The sequence below is a fragment of the Anopheles aquasalis genome, chromosome 2 (genome assembly GCF_943734665.1).
Source record: "Anopheles aquasalis chromosome 2, idAnoAquaMG_Q_19, whole genome shotgun sequence".
In the NCBI taxonomy this organism is placed as follows: domain Eukaryota; kingdom Metazoa; phylum Arthropoda; class Insecta; order Diptera; family Culicidae; genus Anopheles; species Anopheles aquasalis.
In genome coordinates, this window is record NC_064877.1 from 61,103,147 (window position 1) to 61,110,646 (window position 7,500).

Below are 7,500 nucleotides of genomic sequence, written 5' to 3' on the forward strand. Positions count from 1 at the left end.
TGGCCCGGTTGAGCCGAGTGACCACAAATGAATCAAAACTGTCGCCAAACGTCGCCACAAAACTAATCACATCCACCGAGTGGCCGAAGAGGAAGAGAAGTAGTGCGGCAGCGGCAGTAGTTGCGGTTCGCATTAAAACGATTCATGACACTCGCCCGCTCGGACCGGTGATCCCTTCAGCCCTCCCTCTTCCTCTGCTGTGGTTAGTTTGGTGGTTTGACCACCGGTCCTGCTACCTGTTTCGTTTCAGGCCAGGGTGGAAGCTGTTACATGCCGTAGCAGCCGTCCTGCTCCACGGAAAGGACGCATAATAAGGCTCATTAGCCGGTTGCCTGGAATGAAGCGCTCACGCGCGCCAACGCTCCGGTGGAATCGAATCCCCGCGATCCTTTCCACCGACCAAGCCTCGCTCCCCTTTCGAGCTCAGGTAAGGCTTTTAATTGAATTGGTTTTCGGTGAAGAGGTGTGTGCGTGTGGTCGGTGCTCTAAGGGATTCACTCGACCAGGTGACGTCTTCGGTCAGATTGGTTGGTCGGTTGGTCGGTTGGTTGCTTTGTTACCGATGCCAACCCCGATGTTTCCAGCGGCTGATTCCGTGGCTTACCGCAACGCAGGTTCGGCCGCAACGAGCCTATGCGGTGGTGCCGGAGCGTCCTTTACCAACCTGCATCGGAGTGAACTGATGGGATGCATGCGTCCCCACACTTAAACTTAATGGCTTTCCACCTCGCACACCTCTTCACCACTTTACATACACGAGGGAGGGGGGGACACTCGCTGCCAGCATCGTTTTGCGCAAGTTTTCCCCGATAACTACGGCGCTGAACGAAGCGGCAACGACGACTGCGAGCTGAGTTTTAGCTTCTGAGCAGCGTGACACGAAACCGCACGCTTATCACTCTCGTCGCAACGACCTCTCTCTCTCTCTCTCTCTCATACACTCGCTCTCTCTCTCTCTGTGTTTCATTATTTTAATGGCGTTTACTTTGGTCGCTGGCACTTGCAGGAGAAAAGCCTCGTTTTCCCCGCCCGCTCGCCTGCTCCAAGGCCAGAGTCTGGCACCCACGGTAATGACGTTATGCTGCGGGTTTTGGCACGCCAAACCATACTGCCCGGCCAACGGGGAGTGTCGTGGGCACAAAAGAGTTAGGACGGGTGCAGCTGATGCGGTCTCGCATCCCATTTTTACCGCCATCTTCTTGTTCTTCTTTTTCCGCGAGATTTTCTTGCAAAAGAACGAGCGAACGGGCGGGCGAACGAACGCGGCTTTTGTGCTGATGAATTGTTTAATTTCTTTTATCTCCCATCGCACGCCATCCACCACCCACCACCAGCGCCAGATAGGGCGACGAACGAAAGAGTTTGTATGTGTCGGCGAGGTCGTCGGAAGCGTCTAGCTTATGCAGGGCAGTGGCGGTGGGGATGACTGACATCCCCTGGCCACCGAAACCCGTACCGGAGATGCGGGGAGGAACTGTTTAACATAAATTTAATTACGTGCCACCGATAGCCCAACTGCACGGCACCCCCTTTTTGGCTGAGGCTGATTGTCTGATTTATTCGCCAAAACTTTTGGGACCTTAGGGTCGTCTTTCCACCCCAAAATGTCGAGCAATCCCTGTCGCTGCCTTCGAGAATTTTCACTTGGAATGAGCACCACATCATCCGGTTCCGGAAGCACTTATCACGGAATCACGGACCTCGGGAGGGGGTGCAGTTGCGTGTCGTCACAACGCTGGCTAAGGCCTTTTCCGCTTATCGTTTTCGCGGACAGAGATTAGTGGCATTAGAACTTTTCATTAGAACATCTATTTTGTACTTGATGCGACGAATGAGGAGCATAATAGTGCTGAGCAGTGGTGAGCTGCTGTTAACTATTGTCAACATAATAAACATACACGCATAATGCAGCATTATCCGTTATCGTGAAATATATTTATTGGTCTTCCGGACCAGCTTTTAGTATTAGCGCGCACAACAAAAAAAAACTCTCGATGAGTTGAAGGCTCAGTCAGGTTGGTCATTAATACAACTTGTCATCACAACTCATTTCGTGGATAAACTCGTTTTAAATTCAACTCAAACTGAATTTTCGAAGCGAAGTCTTCACTCAAAGTGTCTATTCCCGTTGGACTGTTCGAGAACCGAGCGAGGATGAACTAATACATTCCCACTGCATAGGGTAATTTGATTGACGCATAGTTTTGTTGGACTTAACGACGAATGCTCGCCTGGCCAAGACCGTGAACCGGGCTACGCACGAACCAATGTTTGAATAATGATTCCTACCTGCCGGGGGAAGAGAAGGGAGGTCCATTAGAGATTCCGCTGCGCGTATCTCGCACCAGGTGAGGAAAATGAATATTAAAAACAAACTAAAACACCTTCACCACCTGCTGTGTGTGCGTTTGGTGATAGCGCACTTAAGAGCGCTCTAAATATTAATGTCCATCCTGTGCTTACGATTATGAAAGTAATTAATTCAAAATGGTTGGCTCTCGGCACTGGGCAGTGGCCCCTTCCTCAGCTGGGAAACACACACCTTTCCTCCACTCCCCTCCCACCACTAGGGAACACAATTTCTAAGTCCATTTGGCCAGCCATTTGCGGCACTTTTACTCACACCTGATTACGATTATGGGACGATCCTCTTATGAACCACTCGAATGCATTAGTCATGAGCAGTACGTTGTGCGTCTGCGAGAAGCCGAACGAAAGAAAAATAAAACTACATTAACAAGGGTGCTGGCCCCAAAAAGCCGTTTTAACGATAACTACGGGCGTTAAAAGTGTTGTTAAAAGTGTGTGTTTAATTGTTGTGAATCTGAAGTAGCAGCAGCAGCAGCAGCTGGAATGGAAAAATCACAACAGAATCACACGTTCTGCGCATCTGGTTTGGCGATGTTTTTGTGCCGTTGAGAGGCTGACCTGTGACCTGTTTTGGCGAGTCGTTGAGCTTCTATTGATTGGGCGAGGCGCAATTTTTGAAGCTTCGATCCACAGAACGATCAAATGGGACCTTTCCCATTCCCGAAATTGGATGTTATCTCGATTGGCGTGCTTTGTTCGCCCACACTAGTTGCCAGCAAGTAATGCTGATCGCGAAGAAAGATCTTTCTCGATTCATTTTCGTATTCCCGATCCTCCAAGCAGACAAACAGCTCCGTGGTACGTTACTTATGAGATTGTGAAAAAGATTTGACGTGGATTTTGAAAGCCACAATGATTAAGACAAGGCCAAGCGCGTTAAGTAACGACAGCCGACGGTTAGCTAAGTAGCCCCGCCAGTGTCACAGTTGACATGCTTTCCTGTGTGTATGTCATCCATTACGAGCAGCGCCCTGTCGATGATGTCGGTTGGCCTCCAATCGGTCGCTAATCGGTCGTAAACTCTGCCTCACGACTGTCCCCCATTCCGTTCGTCTCACTTTCTCACACAGACTGACTTGTCTTCCTCTGATCTTCCTTTTCACGATAAGCCGCGTGGAGAGTGTTTCTTGTTGCGCACTCCGGCGGGGGGTTGGAAAACCAGCGGGCAAAGGGTGGCTGGTTGTCTTATGACGTGCCATCAGCATTCATGCGAAAAGACGGAAAGGAAAGGAAAGGAAAAATAACTCGCACCAACCGCCCCGACCTTAAACCGAAAGCATTCCATCAGCGGCCGCTAATGTAGAAGTGAACTTTTCAAGACAAACCACTCCTCGGGTCGCGGGCCAATCTGCGCGCTGGCGCTCGCGCCCGTTGCGTTGCGTAATGCATTGGCCAATTGGCCGCTGGGCCATTCGGAAAGGGTGGTGACACGGTCGAGGGTAGGACCGGGGCTGTCACGGAGGGAAGGAACTAATGGATTAAAAGCAATCATGAAATGCTAATTGGATATTATCACTTAAAAGTTAAGCGGAATCCGTTTAGTCGTTCGTAAAAGCGATCAACGCGAGACCAGATCCGAGTGAAGAGGGTGTAGAGAAGGGGTGGCAGACGTTTTTTAGGGGGGTTGTGTCGGTGTGTTTTAGTTTTATTGGAGAGTGCGTGGTGTTTCGGCTGGCATGTTCCTTTTCCCCTCCTTTTTTTTTGTTGCTGTCGCACTCTTATCGTTTTCCACTTTCTGATCACCAAACCCCAAGAAAGGGGGGGGGGGGGCGATTTTCTTGTATGAATTTTCACCAGATTCCTCTTGCGCCTGCCACCCGTGAAAACCAATTCACACGCTCATGGAAAATGTATTGTCTCTCGCCGTTTGGCGATTGTGTTAGTTTGAAGGATTTTCCCGGCATTATCTCCCCCCCCCCCCCCGGGCTGGTGTTTTGTCTTTCTGGCCAGCTATCTGCTCCTATCTGTAAGTGTGCACCACCGAACGGTGGATGAAAAAAGGGGTCATTATCATCCCTTCCACCACCTCTCCCCGCATAATACAACCGCGAGGTGTCGCGGATGCAGTTAACGCCTTTTCGTTATCTGCTCGAATATATTATCATTTTTACATCGCCCGGCGGCTGGAATTGGACGGGGAACTGGTCGTTTTAACAGCCGGAGTAATCGTTCGCTTCGCGGTTTCTGATCAACCACGCGTCCCTGGCCCGTGGGGATGCCGAATGCCGAATGCTTTGCTAATCATTCATAAACGGTCGTAAAGTTTGATGTTCAAAAGCACTTGCCTTAATTTGTGCGATAGTGCGCCGCTTCATGATGATGATGATGATGCTGGTGTGAGGATTATGCATTCGTCGGTAGGACAATGGCGGTGGTTTTTGAGGAATTAAATAAAACATATCCTAAAGGAAGGGTGTCCATTTTTATGGCTTATTCGCTTCTTAACCAGTCGAGCAGCTGGTCTTATCTATTTCCTTCTTTTTTTTACTTTATTTCCTTTCCAGAATTGGACATGCGATCAAGCCGTGATCAAGCCATCGGCCAACAAACGAGTCTAGTGGTAAGTTGTGGAAATGAAAATAGAAGCCGTTTGCGCACTCGCTACTCGACCGGTCGCGTCTTCACGACTTAATTATCAATCCAGCTGCATTCGGAATCGAAGGCGAGGAATCTGCTTACATGTTAATAATCATGGCCCGTCTGCCATGCCATGCTATAAAGCCACGCTGCCGTAACCGATCCGGGCTGTGGCTTTGATGAGTTCAGCCAATCAGAATGTATGAGGCTTGTAGGCAGGTCGTTGGGATGGTTGCGAGCAGTAAAATCGTCATAAATCTCTTGTTGTAATCAAGTTTTCTTTATGATCCTGCATACGATCGAGGGATTCGGGGCCGACAAGATAATTGACTATTGCTGCCAGCCTGCAAATGAGTGGTGGCTAGAGAACAGTTTGTGTGGATGATACGAGGAAATGGTTTAACTAGCTAACGGAGAGAGAGAAAGACAGAGAGAGAAAAAAAAGAGAGAGAGAAAGAGAGAGAGAGAGTAGTAGAGTGCAGCTGCGAATGTGGCATTCCTGGGTCCGATTCGTTTGACTCTCTTTTTTTCAATCTTTAATCCGTTGAGGATTATCGCGCATACGCGAGATGCCGGACAGTGCAGCCCGGATTAGGTGCTGTAATCGAAGGCACTGACTGCCAGTCAGTGACTGGCTGGCCATCCGTCCCTTTCAGCATGATGTTCCTCCGCTCGTGTGTCTATGCTCTCCGGCAACCGCTCGTGCGCCCGGCACAAATTGCAAAATGTTATCGAGGTATTAACATTTACAACTCGAATGCTCATCCCCGCATCACAGATTGTCATCATCGTAGCGAGCGCATCATGCTGCTCATGTTGCATGTTTGCACTTTCCGGCATGCGCTCCGGACAGTAATTATCGCCTTATCGGGATACGGGCATGGATAGGGGCGCCACAATTAATCGGCAATTAAAATTGATTTTCAATGTAATCGCTCGTGATTGCTCCGATATGCAGGGCCGGGTCTGGGTCGCTAAGTAGTTGTCGGGTGATTGATCCTGACAAAAAAGCTTGATCCTCTTTTTCATGTTTACGCTACCCCGGTCTCCTTTTCGGTATCGTTGTTTTCCCGCTTTCAGTTGTCCTCTCATTAGGATGCAATCGATAGCAAACTGAATATGTTGTAAAAGTAGGTAGAAAAAAGGGCAAAAACAATGGAAATGAATTGTCCGCTTGATTGCAACATTTATTAAACTGTTTTTCAACAATCGAAACAAGTAATTATTGCAAAACCAGCTAACTAATAAATAGCGATTCAAATCATGATCATTACTTATTCGATGGCCTTCCGATTATCCGCCCGGCCTGATCGGAACACACTCTGACGGCGTACTTATCGGGCATTTTATCAATTAAAATATTACACTCCATCGATATTAAATTACGAGCCGGCCGGACTGGAAATTAACAAAAAAATGGCCGCACTCGACCAAACTCGATTCATCAACAGCGACTGTTGGAAAATCGGTCGCATGTAAAGGTGTGCGTGGGTGTGTTCCGGAGCGGTAATTAACGAAACGACATTTAATGAACAGCGTATGCTGCTGCTGGCAGGATTAACCATCGGCTTTCCCCGCTTATGCTGCTCACGGAGGGGGCTGAGCCGCATAAAAAAAGGAAACGAAATACAAAAGAGAATGCTAACAGAGAGCTGCGCGAGGACTCGCGGGCCCGGGTGTGTATGGGTGTGTAGAGTGGTAATTGTGTGCCAGCGAGTCCTTTCGAGTTGTTTCACTAGCCGATGCACGTGGGAATCGGTGTTTAATTACGTCATTATCATCCGAGCGCACCGTGGGATGAGCGGGTGCGGAGAGTTCAGCATAAAGGGATGGCAAGCGTCATCGAATCCGCTTTGATATCTGCGTCATCGTCGTCGTCGTTCAATCGATACTGTTTGCAACATTCAGTCCGTTTGGTGCGGTTGTTTGTAAAATGAAGGAGGAGACGTTGATGACGATTGATCGCGCATCGTGTGGCTGCTGAAACGATGATCCCATCAACGAAAGGATGCTGCTGGCGGTGCTGGCCCGGTGTCCGGTGGAGTAACCGGTTGGCTCATCTTCCCACCGGAAGTCCGACCCAGTCCCAGGGCTGCACTCAATCGCCACTGGCCCCTCACCCCTCCTGAGCTCCAGCGGAAACATGAAATGGCAATCAATAATGCATTTCGTTTAATTGACGAACTCAGATGGAGAGGTAAACATCGGATCCGGATCCGATGGGACAGAGAGAGAGAGAGAGAGAGAGAGAGACAGAGGGACAGAGAGAGAGACAGAGAGACAGCGCCCAGTGTGTTTGTAATCTCCGATCCGAGTGCCAATGGTCACCGCGCGCAAGGCAATAAAAAAAACACGAAACAGCGAGATAGAGACAGAGAGAGACAGTGAAAGAGAGAGAGCGACAAAGAAAGAGAGACACCAGCTTCCCCCTCATTCCCTCCACCACCTTCCTAGCAGACTGGACTTTGTGAGAGGGATTGAAAGCACTTTGTAATTAACTGATTGCTGATAAACGCGGAAAATTAGAGCCGCTGCGCGCCCTGCATGCTGGCA

General features: G+C 49.3%; 1 protein-coding gene across 2 annotated transcripts in view; it reads left to right on the forward strand.

Annotated features, from left to right (window-relative positions):
• Positions 1 to 7,500, forward strand: part of LOC126569865 (LIM homeobox transcription factor 1-alpha) — a 158,025-nt gene that overhangs the window by 52,349 nt on the left and 98,176 nt on the right. Inside the window, exon 3 of one of the 2 annotated variants that reach the window (XM_050227252.1) lies at positions 4,875 to 4,930. The exons of the other annotated variant lie outside the window; for it this stretch is intronic. The gene's annotated coding sequence lies outside the window, so the exon portion shown is untranslated. The remainder of the gene's footprint in view (positions 1 to 4,874; positions 4,931 to 7,500) is intronic. 2 annotated transcript variants of the gene reach the window in all.